Source organism: Denticeps clupeoides, chromosome 6 (genome assembly GCF_900700375.1).
Source record: "Denticeps clupeoides chromosome 6, fDenClu1.1, whole genome shotgun sequence".
In the NCBI taxonomy this organism is placed as follows: domain Eukaryota; kingdom Metazoa; phylum Chordata; class Actinopteri; order Clupeiformes; family Denticipitidae; genus Denticeps; species Denticeps clupeoides.
In genome coordinates, this window is record NC_041712.1 from 4853250 (window position 1) to 4872175 (window position 18926).

The following is an 18926-nucleotide window of genomic DNA, read 5'->3' on the forward strand; positions in this document are numbered from 1 at the left end:
ATCCGCCCTTATCTGTCAACCCAGTCCACCCAACTACTGGTTCAGTCCTTAGTAATCTCACGACTGGACTACTGTAACTCCTTCTAGCTGGTCTACCACTATGTACCATCCGACCTCTACAGCTCATACAAAATGCAGCAGCACGACTAATCTTCAACCTTCCCAAATTCTTCCACACCGCCCCTCTGCTATGTTCCCTCCACTGGCTCCAAGTAGCTGCACGCATCAGGTTCAAAATACTGATGCTGGCCTACAAAGCCAAACATGGAGTAGCACCATCCTACCTCACAGCCCTCATTATACCTCACACTGCACCTCGTATACTCCGAGCCTCCAGTCTGCTGCTCGCCTGGTCCCTCCATCTCTGAAGGTAAAAGGAAGACGCTCATCTAGACTCTTCTCTGTCTTGGCCCCTCATGGTGGAATGATCTTCCCCTCGAGGTCAGAACAGCTCAGTCACTGAGTATTTTCAAACGACAGCTCAAGACCTTCCTCTTTAAAGAATATTTAGATTAACTTGTAACCTTCTTATTGTCTGACTTATGTACAGAATGTACAACAGAGTGAATAATAAGATTGTATTCATAGTTGCGGGTCCCAGTGAACCAGAATTGATCACTTTATTGATGGTAACATGGAAGCACGTTGTAAGTCGCTCTGGATAAGGGCGTCTGCAAAATGCCTTAAATGTAAAATTTGCTTTAGTGACCCTCTCAAAACCTCGCTTCCTCCAGTGCTGCTCGCCTACTCCCTCCACCTCTGAAGGTAAAAGGAAGACACTTGTCTAGACTTCTCTGTGTTGGCCCCTCAGTGTTGGAATGAGCTTCCACTACAGGTCAGAAGAGCAAAGGCAGCTTAAGATCTTGCTCTTTAGAGAATACTTAGAGTAACTTAGAACTTTCATATAAGCTGACTCTATAAAACTATAACAAAGTTAATAAATGGATTGAGTTCATAGTTGGGGGTCCTAGTGAACCAGAATTGATCACTTCATTGAAAGTAACATGAAAGCACATTGTAAGTCGCTCTGGATAAAGGCAGTAGATGATGCCATTGGACAGACTGAATTCTTTAATTCTGTAAAATCCCTTTGAATCCTAATTACCTCTCATCAAAACTGTTCCATCTTGCTTTTTAAAAATTCACGTTATTGTCTCCAGCATATGAATGTGAACTTCGTTTCTCTGTATTGGTATGATTTGGATGAAACAGAGGAAGGCCTTTAGCATGGTAAAGATGCCAAAATGGATAAAGATGGTCAAACCAAGCTGGGTTTAAAACAAGGAATATGCTTATAATATGGGCTTAACTGGTAAAAAAACAGACCCATAATCAGAAGGTTGCTAGTTTGAATCCTGAGCCACCAAGGTGCTTGTGGGGTCCCCTTGATCAAGGTACCGTCCCCACACACTGGTCCCCCACTCACTGGTGCCTTTCATGGGTGCCCACTGCTCACTAAGGTGATGGATTAAATGCAGAGGACACATTTAGTTGTGTGAACGTGGATGGACCCATATCCCTTTAGCACCACAGCTTTTAGACTCTGGGCTCTGATATCAGACTCTGATAAAATGCCTTAAATGTAAAAGTAATCTGCAATCATGCTCTCACGTCTCACAATCTGAGCAACTTGCAACGAGTCAGTCGGAGATGGATGCAGAGGAAAGAGCGCAAGCGATGAGAGTAGCGAGTCATGTTCCCATGTAGTATGAATGAACTGAAGATGGAACTGGTGCTATTTGGAAAGGGAAAGTAGATTGTGTGCATTTTGTAAATAAGGTGTTTTGTACAGAGGCAGTTCGGGATCGAGTCAGTAGTAGACCGAATGCTGTGTGTGTAAAATTATTTTATGTAAATGTGTTTTATGGAAAGTTACTGCTCGTTTGCCGCTGAATTGGAGTAGCGTGTGCACCGAGATCCCACTGTTCATTTTGTGTGTTTGTGTGTTACTGCAGTGGGGCAAGAACAGATCGAACAACCCCCATTCCACACTGGTTATTGATTTATCCAAGTGGACTAAATTGGTACCGAAGTCTAGTCTCAGTGGAGATGCAGCTATTCTGGCCACATTGCAGGAACAATACGCTGGATTGAAACTGAACTTTCACAATTCAACAAAACGCATTGAGGAGGAAATGAGAACTCTGACCACCAAAATGGCAAACCAGGACTTGTCTTCACCAAATAGACCCGCTATAAATCATGACAATACGTCATGAGTTCAAAATTAATGGCCAAATATGCCTGTCTGCACAAACAGGCACCCCACTGCAGTTGTGTATTCCGGTACTGATCACTGACAATGAAGGAATGATGGGCCAACCAATCATTGGCTTCAATGTAATAGAACAATTGTTAGAGAATGGGGTGGAGCCACCAGACGTCATTACAGAAGCGATCAGAAATGCATTACATTTGACTGTAAGAAAGCGGAGGTGTTCTTAAAAATGAATGAACGGGAGATGACGCGTGGGAGGAAGCGATGGTGAAAGTAAAAGTTCTGTCAGCCCGTCTCTCACCCGACCTGCAGGTGAAGGTGAGACAGCTGCTGAGGAGAACCAGTAGTGCATTTTCTCGAGATGAGAATGATGTGGGGACCATTCCATCCATATTGCTAAAAAATCATCTGGCCACATATGTATGTATCTTACTCCATGTGCATGGGTGTGTGTGCTCAGCGTGGACATTTGGGCCGGTACAAGAAGCGATTCCCTTGGAAGACTCGGTCCCAGCTGGTCTTGTCGGAGAGGTTTCACAGTCTGTTCTTCAGACTTCATGAGGAGATGGGTCATCTGGGGGTGGAGAGAGTACTGCACCTAGCCTCATATGCAGAGATACAGAACAGGACATCAACCATGTGTTCAGCTGTGTGAAGAGCAAAATGCCCAATAAACCAACCAATTTAGCTACCTCACATCCCTTTGTTCCCTGCATCTGGAGAAATGTAAGGGAGGGTACGAATATATCCGGGTGGTGATGGACCACTTCGCACAAGCGTACCCCTGCAAGAATAAGTCAGTGCAGACAGCAGCAGGAAAGATATTTGGAGACTGTGTGTTGAGGTTTGGTTTCCCTGTGTTCCTGCACCATGACCAGGGTCAAGAATTTATTAATAAGATGAAGAAAAGGACCCCAACCCCAAAACCTGCAAACACCGTCTACTGAGTGTAATTTCCTCACACTCGGCTCATGAGGATTTGACAATTAGTTGGTTTTACGGGACAGTTTGAGGAGCGAGAAGCGCATGCTGCACAGAATGGGTTTCTTGTGTGAGGGGTCTGCAGGAATCTTCTGATCCTTGTAAATGTAGAAATCTGGACGTGACTGTAAACGCTGCACTGGACCTGCAGCAGCAGTTTTTATTTCAAATGAACCAACTATAGCAAAACTAGACATACAGTTATTTGTGGTGTAAAAGCAGCAGGGAATGAGAAGAGTCTAGAGCTCCGTATCCTGATGAAAACTGATGTTTTGTTCTGTAACCTGTTGCGTACTTTGTTTCTCTCCTCCTGCCGGCCTTAGTAGAATCCAGGATCGTTCTGTGGGAGGAGCCTACATCTCACCCACTGACGTTGGAAACTGCCAGGGATCTAAAGTCTTCATCAGTGGTAGTATGATAACTTAAATATTCTTGATCCTTTATCATACTTCTTCATCCGCAGGTGACAAGCTAGAGTCTAAATGCTCTAGTCCCACCATCAGGACGCTGATGAAACTGCTGACAGTTCCACAACTCAGTGAGTGGACTGGCTGCTGTGGTCTTCACACGTCAGCAGCTGTATCTGAAACACAGTAAAACACGAGATGATATGAATCACTGTTCTATAAAACCAACATTTTGTAAAAAGTGAAACCAGCGAATGAAGACGCTGCCTGTATGAACAAACCATCTGTGCGTCGTGTAGCAGAACTCGGGGAGTTCTGCTACAGGATGCTGAGTTCAACAGATCCAAATGGCTCCCACAAAAGGCTTTATGAGCAGGGGCAATTAGGACCTGTTGAAATACAGAGGAGCGGCTGCAGGAAGACGCGGCTGCATTAATAAGTGCAGGAGTCTCTCCTTATGTCCTTAAGTCTTGTCTATCGGCACACGTCTGTGGATGTCCCGTCTCTGCTTCCTTCTGTCAACAGCTCACAGTTGTGGTCGTCCTTCTGGTCCTCCAGCATGACTGTTAGATATGAAAAACACAAAAACTACACGCCTCACATTAATAACAGTAAATAATAACCACCAGCCCTCAATTCAAATATAATTCATATTTTATAATACTGCATAATCTTCTACAATACAACTCCATCTTTTAGAAAACTCCTCACTTACTCAGGTACATGCCAGATGACAACAAGAAGTCAACACGAAGGTCCGGGTCCTCCTTTCCTGGAGAGGACCCCCTGGTGATGACAGGGTTCATCAGTGTGGCGATTCTGAGCCTGCAGCACAAACAGCAAACAAAAGCATCAGCTGCTGTTCTACACATTCAAAACACAAAAGCGAAACATCTGTTCATAGAAACTACATAAATGAGTTTAGCTTTGGCCACATCCACCATTAAAAGAAAGCCGGGCTTTGCTGGGTGAGACGATGCGGCGGCGAGCAGCATCAAAATCCAGGGGAGGGTGCTTGGGTTCGAGATGCCCAGTGAGATGCTCCTACAGAATGTATCTGAAGTTTAGCCAGTAAGTCGCTAGATGACGACACGCGCTACTTTACATAAAAGTATATTGAAGGAGCTTTTGGGGCATCGAACATTTGAACATAAAGACACATCGGTAGACAATACTCGATATTCAAATAAATTTCTTGTTCATTCTGTACAGTTCAGTCATGTCATTTACCCAGGGTGACCAGATCTATACATTTCCCCAGAAATCCCTCCCAACACACTTTACTTGTCCTGTACTAACTAAATGAATTGTTGTAAAATTAAAATATGATGTGTCCCAGCTACCGGCATCTCAGTTTAAAAGAAAGTAGCATTAAAACAGCTTCGGTGATGAAGAAATTCAGCACAGGGAGACACGATGATAGAAAATCCCTAAAAATTTAAATGAAACAGAACCTGACAAATATTAATACGATCTCATAAAACAAGTGTAAAACGCTGCCTATCGCACTTTCTGAAGCTGAACAGCAGCGTGCACGCGCATCGCCTTATATGGAAGCTGGTCACGTGACCATTGTTGCGTTAGATCGGCGCGTTTCCGCTTTATTGGCTCGCCGAGTAAATAAATCCCTGCTGCTGCCACTAGATGGCGATGACGCTCCACCGTCTCACTGCAGAGCAGGCGCGGATTCACCCTTCCTGCCCGAATCACACACGGGCTGATGGCTGAAAATGACGAAATTACTACTACAAAAAAGTGCATTGGATCTCCTGATGAAATAACAGAAGATGTGAAGTGATGTGTTATTTTTATTTCATCATTTCAGTGTATTACAGCTGGAAGCTTCTAGGTTCCTCGCTATTCCATTTGCTTTTGGAAAGAAGAAGTGAATATGACTATACATGTATATTAAAAAGCCCTTAATTCATCATTATTAATATGTAACCTCAAAGCAATTTTGGAAAAGTGGAAGAGGAAGAAGACTTACGAAAGACAAAACACTGGCGTCTCAATACTTTTTATCTTCAGCATTGGTCACCGCCTTCGGGCTTGTGCTGGACCAACGATGAGATGTGTTGGCAGTTTGAATCATTCTGGGTACGGGGACTGCACCCCCACTTTTATTACACTGAGTAATAAACATTCCTAAGTAGTCTTGCATCAACCATCTAACTCAAAGACTCTCATTCAACACACACACACACACACACACACACACACACACACACACACACACACACACACACACACACAATCACTCATAAACACTGACAGCATTTAATATCAGACTGAATGATACCAAAACTGGCCTATCTCATATTATTTACACTTAACAAGAAACACGATAATTAGATGGACGAGGGATGGTTCAGTCCTGATAACTTTGCTGTGTTCCAGTGACGAGTCCTGAGTTTCGGAATCACAAGGTCTTTCTATAAGATTCCCGTGTGAAGAGGTGTACAGAGGTATGCCGGCTTTTTGGCAGCAGCATGTCTGATAAAAGGGGGCCATTTGTGCACTTTTTTATCAGTGGAGATGGTTTAGAGTTGTTTGTTCTCTTTCAAACATTCGCTCGGTATCTCACTATGGGAAACGCCCTCAGCGTGACCGATCGCGGAAGCACCAATGACACCACGTCCATCGCAGACGGACCAATGGCAGCTGACACCTCAGAAAAACCACGAGAACCAGGAAACGTAATCGATCCCACAGACTATTATTCACCAAATGGTCACAAGATCAAAGACTGACCCCCACAGAAAATTATTACCAAATGGTCACGAGAACGGGTGGATGAGATCTCTCCCACAGACTCTTCATCCTGAGGATGGCGGGAAAGCCCCTCTCACCTCTGGGGGAAGCAGAAGGGTTCCTTGGGTATTTAATTTGAGTACAATATACAGGGAGTGCAGAATTATTAGGCAACTTAACAAAAAACAAATATATACCCATTTCAATTATTTATTTTTACCAGTGAAACCAATATAACATCTCCACATTCACAAATATACATTTCTGACATTCAAAAACAAAACAAAAACAAATCAGCGACCAATATAGCCACCTTTCTTTGCAAGGATACTCAAAAGCCTGCCATTCATGGATTCTCTCAGTGTTTTGATCTGTTCACCATCAACATTGCGTGCAGCAGCAACCACAGCCTCCCAGACACTGTTCAGAGAGGTGTACTGTTTTCCCTCCTTGTAAATCTCACATTTGATGATGGACCACAGGTTCTCAATGGGGTTCAGATCAGGTGAACAAGGAGGCCATGTCATTACTTTTTCTTCTTTTATACCCTTTCTTGCCAGCCACACTGTGGAGTACTTGGCCCGAGCTCAACACCGGGCTACCAGCTCCAGACAGGGGACAAAGCCATCATACGCGGCGGTCGCTGCAAAGCACCGCCCGGCTCCTCCCCCCAGCGGTAAGAAGCGCCGGCAGACCTAGGGATTCGTTTCCCTCACAGCAGGGGCATCGCCAGCACCACGTGGTCTCTGGCCTCCCCAGTCCCTTGACCGACGTCACGCTCGCCCCTCCCCCAGCAAAACGGGCGAAGCTGTGCACGTCGGCAGACAGTTCTGTTCAATGTTCAGCGGCCACTTTTGTGGCCGCTTCATTGCAGGACAAAAGCACCAGTTCACACCGTGCTTCCTCTTACGCCCTCCCCTCAGCTCGTTCGGTCGGGCTTGAGAGTGGAGCGGGTAAGACGGGTTTGTCCCAGTTCCTTTTCCCCTTGCCGTTCTCAGGGTTCATTAAAAATTGCGCTGCCGCATCCACGCCTAGGGCTGAGGGCGCAGCCGCACAAACAAAAACGAAACTTAAGCGGAGAGTGTCATGCCTCTGCGCCTCCACCAGATGGTGCTCACGCGCCGCTGGTGGGGCAGATGAACCCCCTTGCGCGCCGTGTGGACAGCTGGCGCGCATGCGCAGTTCACCCTTGGGTCCTGGCGACGGTAGGAAAAGGTTACAGGCTGCAGTTTGCGGCACGTCCCCCCGCGTTCAACGGGGTGGTTTCGTCGCTGGCAACTGGGGAGGCCGCTCAGGTTTTGGAGGCAGAAATAACCTCCCTTCTGAGCAAACGGGCAATAAGGCCCGTCCCCATGGAGGAAATGCAGCGGGGTTTTTATTCTCGCTATTTCCTGGTTCCAAAACGAGACGGAGGGCTCCGCCCTATTCTGGACCTGCGTGTTCTCAAGAAACACCTCAGGCGGTTCAGATTCAGAATGCTCACTCACAAGGGCCTTTTTCGCTCGGTTCGTCCTGGCGACTGGTTCACTACAGTGGACCTGCAGGACGCGCATTTTCACATAGGAATCTTTCCTGCCCACAGGCGGTATCTCAGGCGGTTCTGGTTCCACGGCGTGGCTTACGAGTTTCTCACTATCCCGTTCGGCCTGAGCCTCGTGCCCCGTGTGCTCAGCAAATGTATAGGAGCAGCTCTGACCCTGCTCAGATCCTCGGGAGTCAGGGTTCTGGCTTATCTGGACGATTACCTGCTCTGCGCCCGATCGCGCGAGCAGGCAGTGCACGAAACGAAGGTACTGGTGACCCACCTCACCAGCCTGGGTTTCAGTATAAACTACGCCAAGAGCGCACTGGTTCCGTATCAGACCGTAGAATATCTGGGCCTCCAGATAAATTCTGTGTCTTTTCGCGCTTCACCGTGCAGTGCCAGAGCAAGAAGTAGACAGGAGAACCATGTGCCATGGCTCAGCTGAGGAGAAAGGGTCCACCGAAGTGCTAACCGATTTCTGCCTAAGCCAAGCTTGCAGTCTTTATTTATACACAGAATTGTGACCCCGAACAGGTGAGTCACGGAAAAAACTGCAGGCAGAACAGAAATAAAACAACTCCATATATGATTGGAGACTAAAGGGAGACTGAAGACTAAAATAACACCTTCTACAGAGAAGAGTCAAATTCTTCTAACACACTGTCTGAAAGACGCGTACTGTCATTAAAACAGTGCGTTGGTCTGTTCAGCAGTGGCAGAGCATTCATGCGTTCTCTGTTCACCCTTCTTGTATGAACTTCGGCCTGGGCGATGCTAGGGTCGTGCTGTTACCTAACCCTGCATTTGTTCCCAAGGTTGTTAACTCTGCTTAAAACTGTAGCGCTGTGGAGCTGAGCGCTTTTCACCCCCCTCCATTTGCTTCAGAAGAAGATCGGAGGCTGCATTGTTTGTGTCCGGTACGTGCTTTGCGGGTTTACACGGACAGAACCAGAGATTTCAGGAGGAGTGACCAGCTGTTTGTGTCCTGGGTTCCTCCATACAGAGGTAAGCCGATTTCATCTCAGCGGTTATCGCGCTGGCTGGTGGAGGCTATCGGCATGGCCTACCATGCACGGGGTCTCCCGCCCCCGCAGGGGCTTAGGGCTCATTCCACTAGAGCCACGGCTACCTCTTGGGCTTTATTCAGGGGTGTTTCTGTACATGTTATTTGTGCTGCTGCTAGCTGGGCTACACCGAACACTTTTATTAGGTTTTACCGACTCGACGTCACAGCCCCGCCGCTCGCGCACGCTGTGCTTAGTGTCGGTGCCGCTGATTAGTGTCTTTTCGGCTCCGTGTGCGTCCGGAAGGAGGTACTTCGTAAAGCATGCAATATGGGAGTTGGCCATATCTTTCCCATAGTGAGATACCGAGCGAATGTTTGAAAGAGAATGTTAGGTTACTTAACGTAACCCCGGTTCTCTGATAACATGAGTGAGGTATCTGACCACTTCCCCCTCCTTGCATTTGGCACAGGGAAGAGCATGCTAGAGAAGGCCGTTCCGGTGGGCTGCAGCACCTGATATAGGGAGGCGGGGCTCCCAGGGTGCAGCTGCCATTGGTCCGTCTGCGACGGACGTGGTGTCATTGGTGCTTCCGCGATCGGTCGCGTTGAGGGCGTTTCCCATAGTGAGATACCTCACTCATGTTATCAGAGAACCGGGGTTACGTTAATTAACCTAACGTTTTAGGGAAGGGTCCGAGTACTCAGGCTGGAGTACTCGGCTCAGTGAACATAAAACCATTAATTCCATATACTTACAACCAAAGAGGTTACTGTAATATGGAATTCTAGAATCTGTATGTGGAATATACAGAACTATATGTACTGTGTGTGGTTTTCTTGGCTCTATGAGATGATTGTGTTGGACGATGGTAGCCTGGCTGCTATGGAAGCTGCACCTGCACCAGCTGGGCGAAGTCCTGATGCTCCCTCCATTACAGGAGATGAACGTCACTCTCCCGTAGAGCAGCAGGTGTGGACGGCCAGAGGCTGAAGAAAAGGGGCGTACCAGGAGAGCGTGGGTCATCCGAGGAGAAGGCAGAGGCAACATCACTAAAAGCGCAAGGGTTGAAGAACATCGGGTCAGACGGGGCATCCAAAAAGCAAGGTCACAGTCAAAAAGAGTGAGCAATAAAATAATCTTGGACAGGAACGGCTTACATCTACAAGATAGGAATCAACGAAGAGTTTGTAGTGTTATGGCACGTTAGTGGCCCTTTCATACTGGCTGGTGTACTCGGTATTTTTATTTACAGTCATCAGAAAAACAAATCATGGTGGCTGACAAGCAGTGAGCACTTTCAAGTGAAGTGAAGTCATTGTCATTGTGAAACACTGCAGCACAGCACACGGTGACACAACATCACGTGTCCTCTGAATTTAACCCATCACCATCGTGAAAAGTGTGTTTAACCATAAACATTATATAATAAACAAGATGCCAGGCAATTTCAGTCTGAATGAAATCATTCTGGACATTTCCCTGCTGTGACTCTAGGCCAGTGGTCCCCAAACAGCGGTTCACGTCCCCCTGGGCCAGAGATCACAGGGGATGCAGAATTGCATCTGCACTGAGGTTAGCAAACATTAAATGTACTAAATCCCAATAAGATACTCAAATAGGATTATTAGGATAATCAAAACTCTGTATAATCCTGTATGTTATATAAACTAGAGCTGTAAATCTTGGCCCGAGCAGAGTTGAGTCGGGTTTGTTCTCAATGTCTTTTTTTTCCCGGCCTGTAAGTAACACAGTTGACACATGAACGTGTGTACGTGTATCTGTGCTGTCATCATTCACGTCTTTTTTTTTATTTAACTTGTTACAATCATGACAGACGTTACTGGGCGACAGTGGAAAACGGAGAGAAAAAGGACGGTAGGACAGAAAGTTGACATACAGAGAACGGAGAGAATGGAGGAGGAGAAAAATGGGATGGGGGGTTTGGAGAAGGACGGGGAACAAACACAGACATCTGCTTCTGTACCTGCTTAAACAGACATTCTCAGAAAATGTCATCAGCGACAAAACCTCAAATACTTTGGAGTCAGAAAAGACATTTTACTGACCTTGTACTTCATAGTCATGTCACAGATTTCTCTTTGCACTAAACCAGCGCTAATTGTAAAACCGGCTGTAAGCAAAGACTACGCTCAAATTGGTAAAAATGCATGATTTATCACGAATTGCCTTTCGTGTCCTGCTAATAAAATAACATTTAAACATATTCTTTAATTTACAGTAAAAACAGCGATTACAGACAACGCGTGTTATTCCTAATTCTTCTCAGTGTAGAAAGCTAACAAACTTACTGAGAGAATGAATATTTGCTGTCTTCTGTTGAATGAGCAACATCCGTAACCTCGCTGTTTAATTAGACATCCGATATTTATCCGGTATGGAAGCTCAGCATTAAAATAAAGATTTTCATGAACCGCAGATGATGGAAAAGTGAGTTACCGACGTTAAAAAGGCCAAAACGCGCCACTTCTTTTAGCCGCCTGTGCGTCCAGAGACATGACCGTCAAACACCAGCAGGTGGCGCCCGAGGCACCATTTTCGCTCCCTGACGACCTACAAAATTTACATTTACATTTACGGCATTTGGCAGACGCCCTTATCCAGAGCGACTTACAACGTGCTTTCAAGTTACCATCGATGAACAGATCAATTCCGGTTCACTAGGACCCCAACTATGAATACATCTATTTAATTCACTCTGTTGTAGATTCTGTACACAAAGTTCGACAACAAGAAAATTACAATTTAATCTAAATATTCTTTAAAGAGGAAGGTCTTGAGCTGTCGTTTGAAGGTGCTCAGTGACTGAGCTGTTCTGACCTCGAGGGGAAGTTCATTCCACCACCGAGGGGCCAAGATGGAGAAGAGTCTAGATGAATGTTTTCCTTTTACCTTCAGAGATGGAGGGACCAGGTGAGCAGTACTGGAGGCTCGGAGTATACGAGGTGCAGTGCGGGGTGTAATAAGGGCTGTGAGGTAGGATGGTGCTGCTCCATGTTTGGCTTTGTAGGCCAGCATCAGTATTTTGAACCTGATGCGTGCAGCTACTGGGAGCCAGTGAAGGGAACGTAGCAGAGGTGTGGTATGGGAGAATTTGGGAAGGTTGAAGATCAGTCGTGCTGCTGCATTTTGTATGAGTTGAAGAGGTCGGATGGTACATAGTGGTAGACCAGCTAGAAGAATAATATTAGTTCAGTTTTGGTGGGATTGAGTTGGAGGTGATGGGCTGCCATCCAAGACGAGATGTCGGTTAGACATGCAGAGATTTTGGAAGCAGCATGAAGATCAGAGGGAGGAAAGGAGAAGAGGAGTTGTGTGTCGTCAGGATAGCAGTGGTAGGATAATCCATGTGAAGAAATGACCTCACCAAGTGATCTCGTGTAGAGGGAGAAAAGGAGAGGACCTTTTCTTGGTAAGATCGCTCATCAAGGTAGGAAGCAAACCACTGCCATGCTGAGCCCCGAATTCCAAGCCTCTTCAGGATTGCCAAGAGAGTCTTGTGATTAACAGTGTCAAATGCAGCAGATAGGTCAAGGAGAATAAGAACTGATGACAGTTTTGCCAATCTGGCTGCATGTAGCTACTCGGTAACCGCCAAAAGGGCAGTCTCGGTGGAATGAGCTGTTCTGAAGCCAGACTGGTTAGGATCCAGGAGGTTGTTCTGTGATAAATGGAGTGATAGTTGGTTGTAGACACAGCGCTCAAGGATTTTGGATAGAAATGAGAGGAGGGAAACTGGTCTGTAATTGTTAATGTCTGTAGGATCAGCAGTGGGTTTCTTTAGGATTGGAAGAACCCTGGCTGTTTTGAAGGCGGATGGTACGTGGCCAGATGAGATTGAGCTGTTTATGATATAAGAAACGAAAGGGATGAGGTCAGGGGAGATAGTTTGAAACATTATAGTTTGAAACAAAATGACGAACGTCTGCTATACGTCTTAAAGTGAAGAGATTGTCACTTATGATACACAGCAGCACATGTCCTCTGCATTTAACCCATCACCCTGAGTGGGCAGCGGGCAGTGTGTGGGGACGGTGCTCTGCTCAGTGGCACCTCAGTGGCACCTTGGCGCATCGGGATTCGAACCGACAACCTTCTGATTAAGGGGCCGCTTCCTTAACCCCCTACGCCACCACTGCCCCGCCCCCCCGCCGAACAAAGCTTTATATAGACACTACAAAACGAGCGCTGACGTTCGTTCTGGCTGAGTACAACCACTGGCAGAAGATCATTTTTTTATTCTCAAAGCCTGTTTTGGCCTTCACAGCATTCTGGGAAATGTAGTCAAACGCCCCCCCCCCCCCCCCCATAGAAACTGCTAATAGTTATTATTTGAAATATATAAGAAACATTATGAACTACATTTATTGGCCCGCGAGTGGCTCAGCTGGTAGCGCGGGTGTTCGCGAAGTGGAAGATACCGGGTTCAAATCCCACTTACGGTAAGTTAGCTTAGCAACTTACTGGTACGTTGCTGTGTAGGCTAATGCCTATAGCTTCATATGCATGCATGAAGTTGTACACAATGTACTGAGGCCGGGTGCTGCTTGTCTTTGTGTGCTTTCAGGAACGAGACAGGAGGAACGTCGATGGATCCTTTTTGTGCCAGCAAGGCATTCTTTTGAAAGCTATATAGTTCAAGAAGAGCTTGAGGAAGTTTCAGCAAATTTTTGCACATTATCCAAAATCCATCAATTACTTTATTTCCAAATGTGGGATTAGCTAACATAAAATTTTAACTTTTACACTCATATGCAAATAAGTAATGATTTAATGACAGCATTATTAAAAAAAAAATGTAGTGACATTATACACTCCCTGGCCACTTTTTTTAGGTACACCTTGCCAGTACCAGGTTGGACCATTTTGCTGTCTGTAGTTTTATCATTTGTCAGCATTTCTTTCTACAGCATTTCTTTCTACAGATATTATTTAGACATATTTGATTCTATATTCTAGTGTCTTTGTGTGTTGTGGCAGTCATTATATAATACATTTTCTCCTAAATAAATACATTTTTCTGATTCGGAAGTGCCTTCATTCTCATAGCATAGATTCAACAAGATGTTGGAAACATCCCTTAGAAATCTGGGTCCATATTGACGTGATCGCATCATGCATGTATTGCAGCAGCAGATCCATGATGCGAATCTCCCATCACATCACGTCAGAAAGATGTCTGATTGGATGGAGATCTGGTGACTGTGGAGGCCACTGAAGTTCCATCAACTCACTGTCATGTTCAGGAAACCAGTTTAATAATAATTAGCACCTAATGACTTCACCTCACATCTAACGAAGACCCCCAGGTTCACCATGTGCTTGACCAGGAGAATGTGGGAGTGGAGGATTCCATCCTCTATATATGCTACACAGGATGTACTCTCAACACCATCCAGCCCCTCCTGCTGACAGACAAACTACTGCAGATAAGAGTGGGACCCAAGTATGGTGACCTGTTACTTCTGAATACATTACAGAAAAGTCACTACAATAAAATCTTTGGAAGAAGTCAGGGATTTTAATAATGTACAATCTGAACGCTACTAATTTTGATACCACAGCACGGAGGTAAAAGTTACCAAGATCCTTACGCTTCAGACAACGTACTTGTATCAGAATAGATCAACTATTCTGTGTGATGTCTCCATAAAAACACTTTACACGGTCATCTTGGAGTCTGACTGTTATTGTTCCTCAAAAGATGATGAATGATGATGAAACTGTATCAGTTACCAGTAGACCAGGTTATTATTATTACTAAAATAATCAATATAAAAATTAGCTCATAATTTATAAACACTGGAACTCAAATCAGGCGTAACACACAAGGAGATCAATAAAACAACACAATACAAATTACAATATATAATTAAGTCAGGAGTAAAGGAATTTAAATCGTGGTTATTGGCACAATTTATTTGAGGGGTACTTTGAATAGTTAAATGACAAAATGCAATTTGCAATAAAAAAAAGTATAATATATTTATATCATTTTATTATATCAATATAATACATTACAGAGCAAAAGAAAATATCAGTTAAATATCAGAAAATGTCATTAAAACAGTGCGTTGGTCTGTTCAGCAGTGGCAGAGCATTCATGCGTTCTCTGTTCACCCTTCTTGTATGAACTTCGGCCTGGGCGATGCTAGGGTCGTGCTGTTACCTAACCCTGCATTTGTTCCCAAGGTTGTTAACTCTGCTTAAAACTGTAGCGCTGTGGAGCTGAGCGCTTTTCACCCCCCTCCATTTGCTTCAGAAGAAGATCGGAGGCTGCATTGTTTGTGTCCGGTACGTGCTTTGCGGGTTTACACGGACAGAACCAGAGATTTCAGGAGGAGTGACCAGCTGTTTGTGTCCTGGGTTCCTCCATACAGAGGTAAGCCGATTTCATCTCAGCGGTTATCGCGCTGGCTGGTGGAGGCTATCGGCATGGCCTACCATGCACGGGGTCTCCCGCCCCCGCAGGGGCTTAGGGCTCATTCCACTAGAGCCACGGCTACCTCTTGGGCTTTATTCAGGGGTGTTTCTGTACATGTTATTTGTGCTGCTGCTAGCTGGGCTACACCGAACACTTTTATTAGGTTTTACCGACTCGACGTCACAGCCCCGCCGCTCGCGCACGCTGTGCTTAGTGTCGGTGCCGCTGATTAGTGTCTTTTCGGCTCCGTGTGCGTCCGGAAGGAGGTACTTCGTAAAGCATGCAATATGGGAGTTGGCCATATCTTTCCCATAGCGAGATACCGAGCGAATGTTTGAAAGAGAATGTTAGGTTACTTAACGTAACCCCGGTTCTCTGATAACATGAGTGAGGTATCTGACCACTTCCCCCTCCTTGCATTTGGCACAGGGAAGAGCATGCTAGAGAAGGCCGTTCCGGTGGGCTGCAGCACCTGATATAGGGAGGCGGGGCTCCCAGGGTGCAGCTGCCATTGGTCCGTCTGCGACGGACGTGGTGTCATTGGTGCTTCCGCGATCGGTCGCGTTGAGGGCGTTTCCCATAGTGAGATACCTCACTCATGTTATCAGAGAACCGGGGTTACGTTAATTAACCTAACGTTTTAGGGAAGGGTCCGAGTACTCAGGCTGGAGGACCTGTGCAGGCTTATAATCAGCTTTGACCAGCCTGTTTGCCCCCTACAACACAAGAATCACATGACCGTTGTGTCAGTGAACATAAAACCATTAATTCCATATACTTACAACCAAAGAGGTTACTGTAATATGGAATTCTAGAATCTGTATGTGGAATATACAGAACTATAGGTACTGTGTGTGGTTTTCTAGGCTCTATGAGATGATTGCGTTGGACGATGGTAGCCTGGCTGCTATGGAAGCTGCACCTGCACCAGCTGGGCGAAGTCCTGATGCTCCCTCCATTACAGGAGACGAACGTCACTCTCCCGTAGAGCAGCAGGTGTGGACGGCCAGAGGCTGAAGAAAAGGGGCGTGCCAGGAGAGCGTGGGTCATCCGAGGAGAAGGCAGAGGCAACATCACTAAAAGCGCAAGAGTTGAAGAACATCGGGTCAGACGGGGCATCCAAAAAGCAAGGTCACAGTCAAAAAGAGTGAGCAATAAAATAATCTTGGACAGGAATGGCTTACATCTACGTGATAGGAATCAACGAAGAGTTTGCAGTGTTATGGCACGTTAGTGGCCCTTTCATACTGGCTGGTGTACTCGGTATTTTTATTTACAGTCATCAGAAAAAGAAATCATGATGGCTGACAAGCAGTGAGCACTTTCAAGTGAAGTGAAGTCATTGTCATTGTGAAACACTGCAGCACAGCACACGGTGACACAACATCATGTGTCCTCTGAATTTAACCCATCACCATCGTGAAAAGTGTGTTTAACCATAAACATTATATTAAACAGTGCAATAAACAAGATGCCAGGCAATTTCAGTCTGAATGAAATCATTCTGGACATTTCCCTGCTGTGACTCTAGGCCAGTGGTCCCCAAACAGCGGTTCACGTCCCCCTGGGCCAGAGATCACAGGGGATGCAGAATTGCATCTGCGCTGAGGTTAGCAAACATTAAATGTACTAAATCCCAATAAGATACTCAAATAGGATTATTAGGATAATCAAAACTCTGTATAATCCTGTATGCTATATAAACTAGAGCTGTAAATCTTGGCCCGAGCAGAGTTGAGTCGGGTTTGTTCTCAATGTCTTTTTTTCCCCGGCCTGTAAGTAACACAGTTGACACATGAACGTGTGTACGTGTATCTGTGCTGTCATCATTCACGTCTTTTTTTTCTTATTTAACTTGTTACAATCATGACAGACATGACTGGGGGACAGTGGAAAACGGAGAGAAAAAGGACGGTAGGAAAGAAAGTTGACATACAGAGAACGGAGAGAATGGAGGAGGAGAAAAATGGGGTGGGGTGTTTGGAGAAGGACGGGGAACAAACACAGACCATCTGCTTCTGAACCTGCTTAAACAGACAAAAAAAGGTTGTCCTCCAACACAGAGGAGATTCTTAGAAAATGTCATCAGCAACAAAACCACAAATCCTTTGGGGTCAGAAAAGACATTTTACTGACCTTGTACTTCTCCTTCATAGTCATGTCACAGATTTCTATTTGCACTAAACCAGCGCTAATTGTAAAACCGGCTGTTAAGCAAAGACTACGCTCAAATTGGTAAAAATGCATGATTTATCACGAATTGCCTTTCGTGTCCTGCTAATAAAATAACATTTAAACATATTCTTTAATTTACAGTAAAAACAGCGATTACAGACAACGCGTGTTATTCCTAATTCTTCTCAGTGTAGAAAGCTAACAAACTTACTGAGAGAATGAATATTTGATGTCTTCTGTTGAATGAGCAACATCCGTAACCTCGCTGTTTAATTAGACATCCGATATTTATCCGGTATGGAAGCTCAGCATTAAAATAAAGATTTTCATGAACCGCAGATGATGGAAAAGTGAGTGACCGACGTTAAAAAGGCCAAAACGCGGCACTTCTTTTAGCCGCCTGTGCGTCCAGAGACATGACCGTCGAACACCAGCAGGTGGCGCCCGAGGCACCATTTTCGCTCCCTGACGACCTACAAAATGACGAACGTCTGCTATACGTCTTAAAGTGAAGAGATTGTCACTTATGATACACAGCAGCACATGTCCTCTGCATTTAACCCATCACCCTGAGTGGGCAGCGGGCAGTGTGTGGGGACGGTGCTCTGCTCAGTGGCACCTTGGCGCATCGGGATTCGAACCGACAACCTTCTGATTAAGGGGCCACTTCTTTAACCCCCTACGCCACCACTGCCCCGCCCCCCGCCGAACAAAGCTTTATATAGACACTACAAATCGAGCGCTGACGTTCGTTCTGGCTGAGTACAACCACTGGCAGAAGATCATTTTTTTATTCTCAAAGCCTGTTTTGGCCTTCACAGCATTCTGGGAAATGTAGTCAAACGCCCCCCCACCCCCCCAATGCAGTGCTACTGCATTGGTTTCCATAGAAACTGCTAATAGTTATTATTTGAAATATATAAGAAACATTATGAACTACATTTATTGGCCCGCGAGTGGCTCAGCTGGTAGCGCGGGTGTTCGCGAAGTGGAAGATCCCGGGTTCAAATCCCACTTACGGTAAGTTAGCTTAGCAACTTACTGGTACGTTGCTGTGTAGGCTAATGCCTATAGCTTCATATGCATGCATGAAGTTGTACACAATGTACTGAGGCCGGGTGCTGCTTGTCTTTGTGTGCTTTCAGGAACGAGACAGGAGGAACGTCGATGGATCCTTTTTGTGCCAGCAAGGCATTCTTTTGAAAGCTATATAGTTCAAGAAGAGCTTGAGGAAGTTTCAGCAAATTTTTGCACATTATCCAAAATCCATCAATTACTTTATTTCCAAATGTGGGATTAGCTAACATAAAATTTTAACTTTTACACTCATATGCAAATAAGTAATGATTTAATGACAGCATTATTTAAAAAAAAATATGTAGTGACATTATACACTCCCTGGCCACTTTTTTAGGTACAC